The 18798-nt window shown below is 36.4% G+C and overlaps 1 protein-coding gene across 4 annotated transcripts in view; it reads left to right on the top strand.

Annotated features, from left to right (window-relative positions):
- Positions 1–502: 502 nt before the first annotated feature.
- Mhcl (Myosin heavy chain-like) overlaps positions 503–18798 on the top strand; it is a 373469-nt gene continuing 355173 nt past the window's right edge. The window contains exon 1 of one of the 4 annotated variants that reach the window (XM_067784384.1): positions 503–987. The gene's annotated coding sequence lies outside the window, so the exon portion shown is untranslated. The remainder of the gene's footprint in view (positions 988–18798) is intronic. The other 3 variants (XM_067784376.1, XM_067784369.1, XM_067784360.1) reach the window with 3 other exon arrangements.

Raw genomic sequence — 18798 nt, 5'->3', positions numbered from 1 at the left:
CTATAGTTGCGGATGGTAATTTTGTGTTTTTTAGGACCCCCGCCACCCCTCGAAGAAAAAGTTGGAAAATCGTGGCACCTTATCAAAATATTCCCCACTTCCGCTTTCGGATTCTTGATGTAAACTTAAATACGCGTCTTTTGATACCTCACTCAAAAAAAGGCCCCATTTTAGGGTGCGCCCCTAAACTGCACAATTCCAAAAACAGGGCCTCAATGTTAATTTCCCAAACAAAAATTATGTTTTCTCCGATTTTACACTTTAGTGTCGTTTTGTTATCGACGGCAGAATTGCCGTGCCAAAATCAGCGAAGAATCTGTCAATTCACTTTTGACGCTTTCCTACAGGGAATTTGAAATTTTTGGTTAATTTATTTATATCATTTAAGTAATTTTGCGTTTGAGCCTCTGGCAACCGTGCTTCCAATTAGATGTCGTATGTATTTTCTCCCCCAAAGAAGCCGAGGTGAAAAAAGTTGACTTGATTTTTCTTTATCTTCATCGGTCGGTTCATTTCATTTGTGTGTTTTTCTTGTCGAAATAGTTTTTCAATCTGAAAATTAGTGAAATTTGGTTTAAACTTGCCTTAAGCATTAAATAAAGATCTATCAACTATAAATATCCTTAAAAAAACAAACAAAAGGAGAAAATCCAAGCTTTGCATGCAAACTAAAATTCAAGAAAAAATTTGTGATTTATCTGCATTGGCAAAGGCCTGCAATATAAGTGCTTGTGTGTGTGTGTATATATGCAAAACTTCAATATGAAAAAATAAAAACTGAAAAAAATTATGTATTGCTAATGTGGAATACAAGAATATAAAGAAAAATATCTGTATATTGGTTAAGAAATCAATTCGATATGAAAATCAATTTTCATTGTCTAGCCATCGCCCATTACAGTGCAAATACAACTACAATCGTAGCAGTGAACCCAGGCAAAGAAAGTTAATGTGCTACCCGGATTGAGTGAAACGTCATATACGTAAGTAAGTGGCAGTTGCGTTGTGAAAGATTTTCCTTTGAAAAAAGGAATGTTCATAAATTGCTGGTGAAACACTTAAAAGTTAAGCAATTTTTGTAGAATATTTTCATACAAGTTATTGCAGAAAGAACGGCCGGCACCCTTACGTACATACAAACATGCTTTTTTCTAGCTTTCATAGAGCATTGTTGTTGCGCGCACACCCGCTCGGCGTCAATCGAGCTCTTGCAAATATTATATTTCTCGGGTTATTTCCGGACTACCTTTTCGGTGGCATTTATGAACACAACAAAAAAAGCATACAACACCACCGAAAAAGCGTTAAAGGGCATGCGGCAAAAACAAAGAAAAAGAAAAGTATGAAATAAGGAGTGGGTGGAAGGGCAGCCAATGATGACCTGATACGAAACTTTTATTCTCTCTTAATTCGTTTCCAGGAATGGGTCCTGGAAGTTCATTCGATTGTAAACAAAAGTTCATTCGTTTCCAAGAATGGGTCTTGAAGTTCATTGGATTGTAAATAAAACTTCATTCGTTTCCAAGAACATCAGATGGCTATAGAGTTGCCTAAACTACCCAAAAAAAAAAAAAAACTCCAAGAAATCCGTTTGGTTTCATTATTTTCAAAAAAATCAGCAAGTAAGGTGATAAAAACTTATTAAAGTTTATAAAAAAGGCAAAGTTTTGTAGAAATATTTTGTGGTAGATAAGTGAAAAAATATGAAATAATATATTTCGATTGCGTTGCTTTGCTTTGTTGCGCTGGCACCGCCATAAGATAACAATGAACTGTTAGCGCCTTTTTAACTTTAATGCGACCAAAACGGTTATGTACATACATATGTATATCCACATACAATAAAAAACGCAAAAAATTTATAAGAAATTACGAAATTGGATCACTTGGTGTAGTATCTGCGTTGTCGCCCGCAAAAGGCTGTTAATTATACATGTTGCGTTAACCAATACGTATACTTACAATTTATCTCAGCTGTCAAAAGTGGAATGTTGCAACGTTCCACAAAAACCTGACCTTTATGCATCCATTTACATCAATGCGAAGACTAAGAAGCTGACTTTTTCACCAATCGAAAGTTGCTACCAAAACCCGTTTCGTGTGCAGCCCTTTGATGAGAGGTGTTGTCACTGATAAATTTTCCACGGGTGAAAAATAGTTATTTTTCTTCGGATTTGTAATCCGGGCAAAAATTCGAGTTTTTTGATATCCCATTTGACAATCTTGAGTAAGTTTTCGGTGAAAATTATAAATTAAACCTTTACCATGTAAAATACCCCAAAGTTATTCAGAAATGCCCAAACTTGATTTTGAGCATGATGGTATCTATGGCCAATATAAAATATGCACATTTTCACGCGCTCTCAGAGAACGAGAAGTTTGTTTTGTTTGCTAGTTCATCTCAGTGATGATAATCATGGTACATTTGTACTTCTTTTGGTACATTTCTCTTAAGTACGTTCGTACTAAATTGACATATTTGGTACATTTTTGTAAAATACAGCACTACACTTCAAGTCAATTTGCAAAGCAGCATGTACAAATGTACAAAAAAAATTAAAATTTTGGTAATTGTTTACTTTAGCTCACAACGCTCAACACGCGTTTTGTTCCCAGGACCACGAATCCGAGAGCGGAAATTCAAAATTTTATTTCTGTAAAAAGTTATTTCCAAAAAACCGAAAAATGGCCCCGGAGCGCTCCGAAACCGGGGGGGGGGGGGGGGGGATCCATAGTATTTTTGCGCATAACACCTTTCTGCATTGGCGGCCTTCGGCCGCGCTTATAAAAAATTACCCTGGGTGGGTCCAACACCGGTTTTGAGACCAACACTATATCCGCGCAAAGCACCTATGTTCACAATTTTTTTTGTGGGTACATCAGCATTACAACAACCACACGAAAATCGCCAACTTCAGCTGCAAATATCTCCGGACAGAGATAAAATTTTTATTTTGCTGTTTCGGATTGTTGTTGTCCAAATTAATACGCGTCTTCCGTATTTTTGAATACGTATTAGCAGTGTCATGCTGTCGTATAGAATTACCAAAAAAAAAAATGTAAGGCGCGATAACCTCCGAAGAGATCTAAGGCCGAGCTTCTCTAACAATTTGCGTCGTGCTCCTATTTCTTTATTCCTACAAATTGGCGGTATGGGACCTACTTGTGTTATGCCTACTCCAAACGGCATCTGCAAGGCAGATGTGTTTTCACTGAGAGCTTGTCATGGCTGAAATACACTCGGAGTGCTTGCCAAACGCTGCCGAGGGGCGACCCCGCTTAGAAAAAATTTCTTCGAATAGAAAAAAACTTGTTTCTAAAGTTTTTGATGGTGCTTTTCCCGGGGCATGAACGCAGGATCTTCTGTGTGGTAGGCGGAGCACGCTACCATCACACCACGGCGGCCGCATAGTGATTCTAAAATTGTGAAAAAAATTTGCATCAATAGAATTATAACACAGAAAATAATTACTCAAATAACAGGGCCAGAAAATTATAAATCCATAATTGCATTTTGTCAGAAGAATTATTACTCTCTAATAATAGATGAAACGAATGATATATGTATATCAAAAAATTTGGCAGTTTCGATTCGAATTTTTGATAAAAAGTGATATTTGGTACCTTTGACCGACAGTAGCACGGAGGGTATTTTTAATGCTGTTATTAAATCTTTGAAAGACCATTCAATACCACTTGAAAAAATGATTGGTTTCACTGCCGACAATTGCTCGGTTATGATGGGAGAAAAAAGCGGAGTGCAAGCAAGGCTGAAGAAAGTTGTTCCAAATCTGCATGTTAATGGATGTTTTTGTCACATTTCAAATTTCAGAGTTTTCAAGAACATTTCGGTACAGAAATATATGTTATACTAAAGTACGCCCCCACAAGGTGGCTTTCTAGACAAGCAGTCATAGATAGAATTCTTGAGTAATGGGATGACCTCAAGTATTATTTTAATCTTTACGTATTTGAAAATAGAAGCAGTAATCAAAATATTAATCTTATATCTGAAAATTTTCAAAGTCCTATTTATAAAGTATATTTTACATTTCTTTCTTATATTTTAAATGAAATAAATAATGTGAATATAGAATCTGAAGATATTTGCATACATTTACTTATTACCAAATAAAAAAAAAAAAAAAGAAATCTTCCAGTCCTATTTTGATGTTAAATATTGATTCATACGAAAATCACTTAACCCCAGATGAAGTTTACTGCGGTGTTAATGTGGATATCATTCTATCAAAAAACCCTTTCGAAAAAGGCGACGTACACATATTTAAGAGTTGCGCTAAACAATTTTATATACAATTTAGTAGTACTTTATTAAAGAAAGTAAATTTGAATAATAAAACTTTGTTGTGGGCTGCAAAGCTTTCACCAGAAAGTATTTTAAGCGATAAAACAAATAGTATTGTGCATTTAGTTATAGACTTGTTTCCGAAATCTGCATTTGATAAAATAGAGATAATTAATTCTTAATTTCGAGCTTTAGCAGTGCATGAGAGCCTTACAAAGTTCTAGAATTTAAATATATGCAGCTTTTGAGAAGAATTAAGATCAGTTAAAAATAAATTAAATGCGTAAATGTTTTCCAATATTTATAGAGTAGTTCAAGGCATATTGTCTATTCCACATTCATCCACAAACGTAGAAAGGATATTTTCTATACAAAATTTAGAAGAAGAAGGACTGTTATTGTAGTCATTGAAACATGAGTTATTAGTATAGATATAGGCAACAATTTGTCAACTTTTATACCTGAATTCAAATCTTTTGTACCTGAAATGTTTTTATGAAATGTTTTTGCATTGAATGCAGCTGTTATTTTTTTTAAATTTAATTTTATGTTACTTACTGGTACTCAATAAAGAAATGTTTTTATATATGTACATAATTGTACGCTTCAATCGATAAACGTCTTTTATTATTTTTACTGGAAAAGTATTTCTTCATAAATCATATTTCCCTGTTATACTACCTTTAATTTGTGTTAGAAAGTTTCCTGACTAAAAACAGTTTTTGGATAAAGAAGCAGAATATAGCTCTAGTTTGGTTCAAATTCACACCCGAAGACTTTTGGTACATTTTTGGATGATTTGGTACATTTTTTCCCTCGTTCGGTACAAAATCGATTTATCATCCCTGGTTCATTTCTGTCGGCGCTGACACAAGAAATGGCAATGGAAACTTGTGTTTACACATAACATTACTTCAGTATCACTTATTACGTTTTTGCGTATATTTTGATTCTGGTGTTTCTCACTTTGGATATTTTATTTTGCGTCTGTCTCCTTTTGCGTTCATCTCTGCTCAGATTTGTTTCATTTGTATCTCACTGTGGTGAAAAAGATTGGGTCACTGAAAAGGTTTGCTATATGGCGATATTGATAAGGGCATTTAATAAATAATTGTAACTCCAAGGGACGGTTTTTCAGTGCCAGTTTAAGCTACTGTTAAAGTTGACTAGACTTAAACCAGGTTTAAGGGGATTAAAGTATATCAAATTGTTGCAAGGGCTTGTGTAGCGCAACTCTTGATTTTTTTCGGATTTGGGATTAATGACAGTGGTCTATGACCATAGTGCCAGGTACCAAATCGAAATGTTTTTCTAAATTATCCTTCCATTTCACATGTTCCTTCAAAATCTTTTATTTCGCACAAAACTTTTTACCACTTCATGTTGGGAGGACAAAAGCAATCCTTAAGACAGACTTAGGGATTTTTCGCTCTTCCCAACTTCACAAGTTCACAAACAGGAGAGTGCAACGCCATCCCTCAAGCGTGTTTTAAACATGTCTTCTGGACCTTCCCAGTTGAACTCCAGATTAAACTACCGCAACTCTTTCAAAGTGATGTCAGCCCAACTTATAGCTTCCCCACCCGTGGCGAATCATTTTTCTGGCAACCCAAAAGTTCTTCATGGAACTAAGGGGTAACATCGAAAACACTACCAAAAAATTTCGGGCAATGTCTTTAACGCTACAACAACAACTAGTTAGATATTAACCTGCCACATTGGCCGCTTAAGCTGAGATGATTAGCAAAACTGAAATGGTTTGGTAATGAAAAAAAAAAAGTATGCCGCTAAATAAGGCTTTTCGTTAAAAATTTAATTTGTTTTCCCCCGCAGGTTATATCCGAAACAAACAATCCAAACCAGGGATGCAAGGGGTTGATAAGCACAATACAAAGTTTTTTAGCTTCACACCTTACCCGAGGGAAATCCTGTGACAAATATGAATGTATCATACACATATTAACAGGCGAGACAAGTTCCTCTCGTAAAGTGGAGGCCTATAAAGTTCAATGGGGTCATATTAAATCTGGCGTTAGCGGATCTATCTCCGGCAAAAGGTCATCAACAACGATAACACTCCTTAAAACCTTTGGGGAGTGTCTATCGCTACAACAATAGCATTGCAAACCTAGCCAAATGTTATAAGGTTTGAAAAAAACATATAATGACGCACTACACTAATGTTTGACTTGCCATGCAACATTATAATTTGGTGCCATTGCGCATCAAGCCATGCCAGCTATTTTCGTTTAATGAGAAAATAGTCCAACCGTGAGCACCAAATTAGAACAACTCCTATGCGCTTCCAAAAGTTGGTGTGGAAGCAGTATTTTTCGAGCCGGAGCGTTTCCATCCATTCGCTCACACACCTAATTGTTAAACTCTTTCGAAACATGCCGGTGGCATTACGGACAGGGTTGAAATCTTCAGTAGAACTATCTCAATTTTAGGCAGCGTATTTTTTTCCGAAGCAGCACGATTTTTCTCATCGCTAAAGCGCAAAGCATGGTGCAGTCATCGTATGGCTTTTCTAGTTAATTATTGTAAAAGAGCTTATCTATGCCGGCTTCATCATCTAGTAGTGCGTTGGCGCAGATAAAACTTTTATTTACAAACGCCTGCCATATTAGACCATGGTGAACAACCGACTCGGCCCTTAAGCTTTATTGGACCCCCTCACATGAGGTCCCCGTTGGGAATACTTGCTCTCATATTCCAAAGTTAAAGTTGCTTTCTGTGTTACATATTTGGGTACATGTATTCATGGTACTTGAAATCAGCGATAAAACCTCGCAAAACCCATGTGGCCTTGGTAAATGAAATTCTTAAAATTTCAAATAACCACATACATAAGTATTCAGTATATAAAAAGCTTATGTACATACATATTTATTTCGAATGTTTGATGACGGTTTGCTCAGATTTTTACGTGTAAGGCCAAATATAAATTCACTTTTAATGTTAAGAGCCGCTCAATACCGAAAAGCAAAAAGAATTAGTTCAGCAACAAAAGAAAAGAAACTGGAACCAAAGCCTTCATCTGGCATGATAATTTTTTATAAATAATGAGTACCCAGTTAACATTTAGGCTTAAGTCACATTAGAGCTGAAGTTGAGAACCCACGTACATCTCAAGTTGTTGTTGTAGCGATAATGACACTCCCCGAAGGCCTTGGGGAGTTTTATCGAGTCGAGGGTTCTTTGTCGTATGCAGATCCGGTACGTTCCGGTAACAAGCCCGACCATCTCGGGAACGATTTGTTAAGACCATATGCGACCTTCTAGGCCATACCGCCCTCCCACCCCCTAGATCCATGAGGAGTTTGGGGTCGCCAGAGCCTCGGTTGTTAATGAAACAGGATTCGCCACGGATAGGTGAGGTTAACAATTGGGTTTGGAGAAACTGTATATTGCGCTGGCAACCTGAAAGGGCTGCGCTACACAAACCCCTTGAATCCGGTATTTTAGTCGCCTCTTACGACAGGCTTTGTTTCGCAACAGCGGTGAATCATTGGGTTCTCAACAATGAGAAAATTTTTGCGTGATTCTCTAATTGTACTCAAGTGTAAATTTCGAATACTGCAGTATTTTAATGAAAAAATCAACACATGGATAAATTATTTGTAATTTATAACGCTTCATTAATGCTACCAACTACTTGTTTTTTTCGCACGGCAATTAGCTGTTGGCTTTGGTGGTGCCACCTTAGAGATGATTTTTTTTAACTTCATTTGAATATGCTAATGGAATGCCAATTGATTCCAAACGACATATTGGCTAGCATAACAGACGGACGAGCCTGGGAACCACTCTTTTGAAGGAGGTTGAAAAGGACACCTTTCCAATTCTCCATTGCTATTTTTGTTGTTGTTATAGCGATAAGGACACTCCCCGAAAGCTTTGGATAGTATTATCGATGTTGATGATCCTTTGTCGGATGCAGATCCGGTACGGTCCGATAACAAGCACAATTAAGGTACTAGTCCGACCATCTCGGTAACGAATTGGTATGACCACATGAATCTCTTTAGGCCATAACGTTCTCCCAACCCCTAAATCCATGAGGTACTAGGGGTCGCCAGCGCCTCGGCTGTTAAAGAAACAGGATTCGCGAGGGGTAGGTAAAGTTGACAATGGGGTTGGAGAAGCTATATATTGCGCTGGCAACCCCTTGAATAATTTGGCATTTATTCGCCTCTTACGACAAGCCGTAACTGTCCTGTCGCGGGTATATTCTGAGTCCCCTAACCCGCTGAGGATCCTCCATTGCTCCCAGCTTAAGGTAACAATATTTGGAACGTATTACCATGTATTGGGTTATTGGAAATAATTGGTTTTAAATCCGTCATTGTTCCAATTTTTGTTTTGCCTTTTGCTCAAATTTTATATCACATTATTTTAATGCTGTCGGAATGCAAATGATTCCGATCAGTACTGCAAATATCGACTGAAAATGCCGAATTCCTGCTAAATTAGTTGTTGGAAGAATATAATTTCTAATCCAACCCTATTAAGGACAGCTGGCGACCGATTTTCTTCTCCCTTTCCCTGGGTTTGGATGTATTGTACTTTGATGCTTCTGCGATGGGATTCAAGGGGTTGTGTAGCGCAACATATAGCTTCTCCAACCCAATTGTCAACCTCACTTTCGAGCGGCGAATCCCGTTTCACTAACAGACGGGGCTCTGGCGACCCCAAGCTCCTCATGGAACTTGGGGGTGGGGAGGGAGGGATGGCCTGAAGGTTCAATGTGGCCATATAAATCGTTCCCGAGATGGTCGGGCCAGCACCTTAATGGTGCTGTGTTACCGGAGCGTATCGGATCTGTATCCGACAAAGGACCATCACATCGACAACACTCCCCAAAGCCTTCGGGGAGTAACCTAATCGCTACAACAACAACAACAACATGCTTCTGCGATTACTGTTATCGCCTTGCGAAGTATAAGTAGTTGATCTTATTGGGAGGGTGAATGTGTTTTGTTTTTGATATCAACTTGAAAACTATGATTTTTCCATAGGCTTGAGAAATATCTTAAGATGTTTACTGGGTATATACTTATGTATATTTATTAAATTTTTATAATCAGCGTGGTTTGCACACAGAGTATATTAACTTTGATTGGATAAAGGTTGGTTGTACAGGTATAAAGGAATCTAGATAGATATAGACTTCCATATATCAAAATCAGCAGTCTCGAAAAAAAATTTGATTGAGCCATGTCCGTCCGTCCGTCCGTCCATCCGTCTGTCCGTTAACACGATAACTTGAGTAAATATTGAGACATGGCTTAGGCATGAGATAAAGGATGCGCACTTTGAGATAGATTGGTATATGATGTATCGAAATGATCGAATGAATAAAAAGGGTGGTGGGGTAGCCATTTACTGCAAAAAATATCTAAAATCGAGCATGGTATCCCATGCAGGCGGAGTTACAACTGAGTACTTGTTGGTTTAGGTGTCCAGTCCCCTGTCTAAAGTCCTCTTGTCATGTGTGTACAATCCCAATAGATGTTTTAGTGTAAAGGATTTCTTTAATACGTTGTCTGTAATAGCTGTTGATTATGATGAAATAATAGTATGTGGTGATTTTAATGTAAATATGTTATCACGTGATATGTATAGCTCCCGTCTTTTAGATGACATGTCTAGTGTTGGTCTTTCTTTATTAAATTCCTCTGTACCGACCAGATATGGGAATAATTGTTTTCCCAGTCTACTAGATTATTTTATTGTGTCTGATTTGTCTTCTGTCTTAAAGTTCGACCAAATTTCGTTTGTGTCTGACCATGATTTAATTTTCTGTTCCTTTGACATTACTTTTGACCATGGCAATTTAGTTTCGGTTCCTTCAAGTTTTCCTGACTATCGCTCGATCAATTTTAACAATTTGAGTACTGAGATGTCTAGGGTAGACTGGACTTATTGCTGGAGCTTGCCATCGGTAAATGACAAGCTAAACTTTTTAAATAATTTATTGTTATCTTTTTATAATGCTCATGTACCGATGCGCACAGTTCAGCGAAAATCTCGATCGTGCCCATGGTTCAACAAAACTGCTCGTGACATAATATGTAAACGTAACAAAGCCTATGCAGTATGGAAACGGAATCACACTGATATAAACTGGCGTTCATATACGAATATACGGAATGTAGCTACTGCTACTATAAAACATGAGAAGCAGGCATACTTTCGAAAAATGTTAAATTGTGAACTTCCTAATAATGTGTTGTGGCGTAACTTGAAAAGTCTTCGTGTACATGTTAAAGACAATCCTGATTGCTCGCTCGACCCTGAAGATCTGAATGCAGTATTCGTTAATTATGCTACCTCTTCCAATGTCCCAATCACCCACCCGATACATTGTCCTGTGAATTTTTCCCAGAAATTTGAATTTTGTGCTGTGTCGGAGCATGATGTGGTTAGATGCATTTTTAAGGTACGCTCAAATGCTATTGGTGAGGATGGTATTCCTGTAAAATTTATAAAAATTGTTCTTCCACAGATACTGCCAGCCCTGACCCACATTATCAACCACTGCATCACAACCTCGTGCTTTCCTGATGTCTGGAAGATCGCATCTGTCCTTCCTGTAGCTAAAAATAAGTCCGCCTGCCGCCTAAGTGATTTTCGTCCCATAAGCATCCTTCCTGCGTTGTCGAAGACCTTTGAGAGCTTGTTATCAGAACAGATCCATGCTTATATTGACAAGTTCAATCTACTTTCCCCATTCCAGTCTGGATTTAGAGCAAAGCATAGCTGTTCAACTGCAATAATCAAAATCTTGGATGATATTCGGGCGCCCTATGATAGTAACAAGATAACTATGTTGTGTCTGCTCGGCTTTTCCAAAGCGTTTGATTCTGTCAACCACACGTTGTTGTGCATGAAGCTAAAGTCTTATTTTGGTTTTGGGGACTCTGCCTTAGGTCTCATGAGGAGTTACTTGGGTGGTAGAGCGCAACGAGTGAAGGTGGGATCGCAAGTCTCTAGTCTTAAGAGGTTATCAAATGGTGTCCCCCAAGATTCTATACTTGGACCGTTATTATTTAGCCTATTTATTAATGACATATTTACCACCTGCAGGTATGCTCAAATGCATGCTTATGCAGATGATATTCAACTTTATATGTCTGGAACACATGCGCAAGTTTCTGAACTTTGTGCCAAGTTTAATAGTGATTTGTCAGCTATTTCGTCTTGGGCGCAAAAAAATTATCTTTCCCTTAATAGTGATAAATCGTATGTGCTACCTATATCTAAAAGGCAAATTAACTCATCAAATCTACCAGCTTTATATATCAATTATAAGTGCCTTAAGTACGTGTCTAAAGTAAGGAATCTGGGGGTTTTTATTAACTCTAATCTCTCTTGTGATGATCATATTAACGCTGTTATCAGTAAAGTTTACTACACTCTACGTAATCTACGAATGTCTGCCCCCTTCACCCCACTTGGAATTAGGAAGCGGCTTGCTATACAACTAATGCTACCAACTATCTGCTATTCGGATTGTATATACAGCAAATTAGATTCAAAATCGGCACATAAGATTGATGTCGCCTTTAATCATATCACGCGGTATGTCTTCGGGTTGGCTAGGTATGATCATATATCAGTGTGGCGAACGAGTCTCTTGGGTTGTGAAATATCTCAGTATCTTAAGGCTAGGAACTGTATATTTTTGTGTCGTGTGATTGCTGATAAAATGCCTACTTATTTATATAACAAGCTAACATTCTCTAGATCTGCTCGCATAAGTGACTTGATCGTGCCCAGCTACAATTATTTAAACTCTGCAAGACTTTTCTTTGTCAATGCTATCCTCATTTGGAACTCTATCCCCAACTCGGTTCGCAATAGCTTAAGTAGAAGCAACCTTAAGAATGTTATATTTTCTTTCTTTGGTAAAGTTTATACAAATTAGAATCTGAGTTTAGCTACTTAGTCAATCATTGTTGCAAAATGTCCTTGTCACAATTCTTGTGAAACTTATATATTATCACTTTTATTACTTTATGGAATAATATATACATTTTTAAGTTTTAAGTTTTAATAAATTATACTCATTATTATGTAACCATTGTTGCACTATAAAAGATCATACAAGATCTTATTGTGCTAATACTGTCAGTAAATAAATGAAATGAAAATGAAATGAAATGAAAATTTGGACACGAGCTTATCTGGACCCAGAATATATTGGTATTGAAAATGAGCGAAATCGGATGATAACCACGCGCACTGTTTATGTATATAACATTTTGGAAAACACAAAAAAACGGATTATTTAGTAAATAAAACACCTAGAATGTTGAAATTTGACGTGTGGATTGATATTGACTCTTGATAAATATTAAAAAAAAAATTTTAAATGGGCGTGGCACCGCCCACTTGGGATAAAATCAATTTTACAAATATTATTAATGATAAATCAAAAATGGTTAAACCTATCGTAACAAAATTCGGCAGAGAGGTTGTATTTACTATAAGGAATACTTTGAAGAAAAGTTAACGAAATCGGTTAAGGACCACACCCACTTTTATATAATAGATTTTTAAAAGGGTCGTGGACGAACAAAATAAGCTATATATATTCAAAAAAGAGGTTTATATCAATGGTATTTCATTTCCCAAGTGGGTTTATAACAATAAATAGGAAAAACTTCAAAATTTAAAAAATGGGCGTGGCACCGCCCCTTTTATGACTAAGCAATTTTCTATGTTTCGGGAGCGATAACTCGAAGAAAAATTAACGGATCGTAATAAAATTGTGTACACATATTTTCCTTATAGCAGAAAATATTTCTAGTAAAATTGGACGGGATCGGTTATAGACCACGGCAACGTAGATATAAAACAAGATTAAAAGCGTCGTAGACTAGAATAATAAGCTATAACTTAGCAAAAAATAGTTTTGAAAAAATGATATTTCACTTATCAAGTTTTACTGTAAGAGGAAATGCGGAGACATTTTTCTTTTAAACGGGCGGTGCCACGGTTTATGTAGAAAAGTAATTTATCTGAAATGAAATGTACAATTGAAGTTCACGCTGAATATATAATGTTCGGTTACACCCGAAATTACGCACATTTACTTGTTTTGTTATATATCTGTTTTCTTATGAATATTTTCTTTAATGCTGAGCTCACAAAAATTCAAAAGCGTGCTTTATTTTTTTTTTTTTTCATATTTATTATTCTGAGTATTAATAAACGAAACGCGGTAAAAAGAATCGCTAACAGTCGTTATAAACCTTAGACTTTCTTTCTTCAAAACATTTGCTTATTTCTTGTGATAGTTTTTATATTTCTATACGCAACAGAAGTTGACAAAAATCCAAATCCCATATTCAGGAGGCGACACTTAAAAGACCCTACCAATGGAAAAAAAAGATAATAAAAAGCCTCAAAGGAGATCTCCTTTTTCTGACGAAGGTCACGCAAATGTTTTTTGAGATTATGGTTTGACGGTAATGTGCCTGGAATATGCGAACTCTTTGAGGAGAAGATACAATAGCCCATCATATCCTCAGTGCGTTAACCCGGCGGTTGGTCTGTTCACTCGTTCCTTCGTATCATAGATGAACATTCCATCCACTAGCTCAAATCTATATTGTTTCGAATTTAGGGAATTCCGCTTATTCCAAACCTTCTGCTAACGTTCGAATCGCTTAACTGTTGAATAAATAACTCCAATATTCAATAATGCAAAATGGTCTTTATTATACTACTTTGAGACTACTTCACAATAACACTTATACTTCACAACCAATAGCGTGCTTAAATCAAAACTGATTAGTCATGCCTGCGAATGCGCTGCATTTATACTCTCGGTTTCCTCGTTCACCCATTTCTCCTAAGGTGTAGTAATTTCGCGAACTTCATGCTTGGTTACCAGTCATATACACTGTATACACTGTATACATATATATATTGTCACGGAAATTAGCATCGCTAAGTTATACCATCACTAAGGCGATGCTAAGGCCACGATAAGCAGTATTTACGTCAATAATCAAATCATGTATACACATATATAAGGCAGCCGAAAGATGTCACACACAGATGCATTTACATATACGCCTATGTATGCGCGAGAGACTGTAAACTACAAACATTCACATCAATAATTCAATCATTATGTATCTACATAAACGAATAAATAATTGCGTCTACACATATGTACGTATACGAGCAGCGGAGCAGCAATGCACAAACACATGCATATATCTTATCTGAGTTGTCACAAGAGAGAGCAATAATTTGTGCACGTAGTTGTGGCTGGCGATTTTGTAGCCGAAATTAACTAGTACGTTCTGGAAATCGAAGAGCCTAGAAGTATGCAGCGTAAACTATATAAAATTAAAGAAAAAAAAACTTTTTTAAAAATAAGCTTTTATTATTTTGGTTAATAAAATTAACTAAAAAGTAAACAATAAATTGACTCTAAAGAAATATAACACTTCATAAGTTCATTGTAAGCTTAAACGATAATTAAGCTTTTTCGTCTGAGACAAAAAAATTCTATATCGTACATAATTATATATTTTTAACATTAAAACTTTACACCTAAATTATTAAATCTTACAGTTTATATCACAGTCGAAATTGTTCTAATAAAAAACGTGTTAAATTTTGATGGTATAATTAAGAACATTTAGGATCTCATTTTCTTGCTGTCGCAATGTAACACTCTTTTATTAGAACAATTAGGACTGTGATATAAACTGTAAGCTTTAATAATTTAGGTGTAAAGTTTTAATGTTAAAAATATATAATTATGTACGATATAAAATTTTTTTGTCGCAGACGAAAAAGCCTAATTATCGTTTAAGCTTACAATGAACTTATGAAGTGTTATATTTCTTTAGAGTCAATTTATTGTTTACTTTTTAGTTAATTTTATTAACCAAAATAATAAAAGCTTATTTTTAAAAAAGTTTTTTTTTCTTTAATTTTATTTTTTACTTTTTAGTTCGTTTTATTAACAAGTAATAGAAGCTTGTTCTTAGAAAAGCCTTTTTCTTAAATTTAATTTAAATATGATTTTTTTTTTTAATTTTTAGTAGGGTAAAATATTGTTTAAATCAGGCATGCTTAACCAACGAAACGATATCATTTCGTTACGATAATCAACGTTAATAAACGAAACGAAGTCATTTCGTTTCGTTTATTAACGTGAAGATCGTCAAATTAACGAAATGATTTCGTTTCGTTTTCTGCCATATCAAAACGAAATCAAATCGTTTATGTTGATTATTAATTTCAAACTATGCTGGCAAAGCTGATTGATGGCGGAGTCATTAAAGGTGAAAGCATTATCCAAGCTGATTGCAACTTTTCTCATGAATTTTGACAGTACGAACATTTCTCAGAGTATTTTTGACATTACCACCAACGAATTACACAAACAAATTACATAGAGTTTGTGTGTGTATGTGCGCTCGTTGTTGCCACCTTACGGCTTCACCATGGCTATAGCATTGCCAGCACAATTCAAACATAAAGTATCACGTTTTCGTTAACGTGTTTAACGTTAACGAAAGCTTTTCGTTTTGGTTAAAAACGAGATACAATTTATCTTGATAATTTCTTTATCGATAATATTTCGAAGTGTTTCAACGGAAACGGCGGAAATTTTTTGATAAACGATTAGCTTAACGTTAAAGTGCATCCCTGGTTTAAATTAGTTACGTAAACTTTACTTAGTTATTTGTAAAGTTTCTCATTCTATCCATCTCTTTTAATGCATCAACATTACAGGGTTTATTCGAAGTCAACTTTGAACAGTCAAGTTCTTCGATTCGAATACCTGCTAAAGACCTAACTCGGCTTTTGACAGAGAGCACATATAAAATTGTGTCAAACAGTGTTAACTAACTTAAAATCATATTTTATTGTGACTTGGCCTATGTGATGTTCAGTTTACAACTACTCATTGCAGATTTCTGCTCTGTGTGTTAAATCTGTTTTAAAATAATAGCCGTATTTTTTTTTTTTTACACGTAAACGTCTATACGCTTATAATTTATATGGACTGCTAAGCGCCAAACTTTAAATACACCTCTGAAGTTGCTGCGCATGTGTACTAATAAATTCCAATACGCATTATACGCAGATGTAACTGAAATATGTGTTTTTGTTTCACCCCCTACACTAATTCTATGTATTCTATGTGTGTCCACAATTCATCGCAACTGATTTAGCTATATGTTATACACAGGCATACAACAGAGGGTCGTGTCTCCGCTTTTCGGTACACGCTGTAGCTGTAGCTAGTTGTTTAACCACTGCCGCTAGATGGGTCTCCTAAGCATTATGTAAGCGAGGATAGGCGTTTTTTTCACGCGCAAACGTAAACCTATACGCGTGTATAAAAAAACACGGCTAATATTCCAACTTTCGCTTAGCTAAAATTCCATCGCCAAAAATCTGTAAAACAAAATCAAGTGCGCAGAAAAGTATGCAACACTTACCGATAAGAGCCTAACCGCGTTAGCGTTCTTTGTATCACAGAATTTTTACACTTTGAAAATGACGGCTGTTGTTTGCAAGGTTGCATTCCTTTGAGTGTTCGTTTTCACCATCTGCATTAACAAAGTCATGAGCCTGGGCATTCGCGCAAGTTTAGTGATGTAAATTGCATGGCGCCAGCGCCAATGCGGTGCCAGCTCAATGGTAGCTCATTGACGAAATGACTCCAAGCGAATTTTTGACGCTACTTAGTAGTGAGTGCGTAGTACATTTTACTTGCGCTATTGAGTGAAACGACTTTTGTGTGTCAGGCACGAGTTTGGTGTTATTTGCGCTACTGGCAATGATAACACTGAGCTGTTGACGGTAGCGCTGGTAGTTCAGATTTTGAATCAGAGAAAGAATTGATAACCCGTGTAAATTATTATGGCTTTGGCCGTGTAAATTATTATGGTGTATTTGTATATTTTATATTTAATGCACAATTAATATGTGTGTGTTTGAGCGGCCAAATAATAACAGTAGTATTGCTAAAGTCCTGCTTAGTTGACGGAATGTCGCTAATTTCCTAGCGATGATCAGCAGATTGTCAATATTTCGGTCAACGGACGCGTGAAATTGCCACATCTGCTCAAATTTTCCAAGATTTTCCATTCTTGATTTAACTTAAGCTGTTATGCCAATATTTTTCAGCCAGCTTTTTTCAAATAGGTAATTTTTCCAAAAGCAAAATAAATTACAGAAAAGATTACAGAGTTAAACAGCCTTAAAAATTTAGCTATGTTGGTTATACACAGAAATACAACAGAGGGTTGTGTCTCCGCTTTTCGCAAGCGTTGAGATTCACCACGCGTGACACGCGTGATTCATCACGTCCAAATATCACAATCCACGGATAGGTACCGGCGAGTTTGTATGGGACTTAGGCTGTTATGCCAAAGTAAATACAAATCTTTACCGATAACTGTGTTATCGATTAATTTATCGAATTCTAACAAAGTAATATTGCATTGTCATCGGAGTTATACATTTGTGCAAAATTTCAGCTCAATCGGACACCGGGAAGTGTATCAAATTTAACTTGCAAGATTCCATTACAGACAACAAAAGTGAAACTAAATAAAAGCTTATAAAAAGCGGGGCAGGCGAGTAAGAAGTAATTCAGTTTGATTTGAGATTTGGATTAAGCGCTATCTAGCGAGCTATAGCAGTATTATTTTGAATAGTAGAGCTTCATTTGAGCTGTCAATCAGTTTGGTTATTAAGTAAGCTATTCGTTGCAAAGTACAAGTGTTATTGTGAAGTACTTGAATAAAGGCCATTTTGTATTATTACATATTGGAGTTATTTATTAAACAGTTTAGCGATACGAACTTAGCAGAGGGTTGCAAATAAGAGGATTTGCAGCAAATTCGTGAGGACAACAAGGACATGGCAAAGTTCAGTGAATTGAAGATCCAGCAACCGAAGAAGGAGTTGGAGAGCCGTGGATTGAATACAAGCGGCGTTAAACTTGAACTTCAGGCACGGCTACGAGAGGCAATGGAAGCAGAAGGAATTGATGTGGAAGAGTATGTCTTTCATCTTGATGGCAAGGAGACAACGAAAATTGAAGAGAAAAACGAAACATCGCAGACGGTTAGCAGCACAGACTTGAACATGATACTGGCTGCAATATCTGCACAAACATCGACAGTAGCATCAATGTCGTCGCAACTGGCATCTCAACTGGAAGCACAAGAGGCACGTATAACAGAAATGTCATCACAAATATCCACCAACATGTCATCACAACTGGAAGAACAGAAAACGTATATGTCATCACAGATGGAATCCCAAGAGACACGTATAACAGCGAAGATTGAATCACAGGAGACACGTATCTCAGAAATGTCGTCGCAAATGTCATCTCAACTGGAAGAACAGAAGACATATATGGCATCGCAACTGGAAGAACAGAAGACATATATGATATCTCAGTTGGCTCAGCAGTTGAAAGCGCAAGAGGA

The sequence above is a fragment of the Eurosta solidaginis genome, chromosome 1, assembly GCF_040869045.1.
Source record: "Eurosta solidaginis isolate ZX-2024a chromosome 1, ASM4086904v1, whole genome shotgun sequence".
Lineage (NCBI taxonomy): Eukaryota > Metazoa > Arthropoda > Insecta > Diptera > Tephritidae > Eurosta > Eurosta solidaginis.
This window is presented reverse-complemented; position numbering and strand designations above follow the sequence as displayed.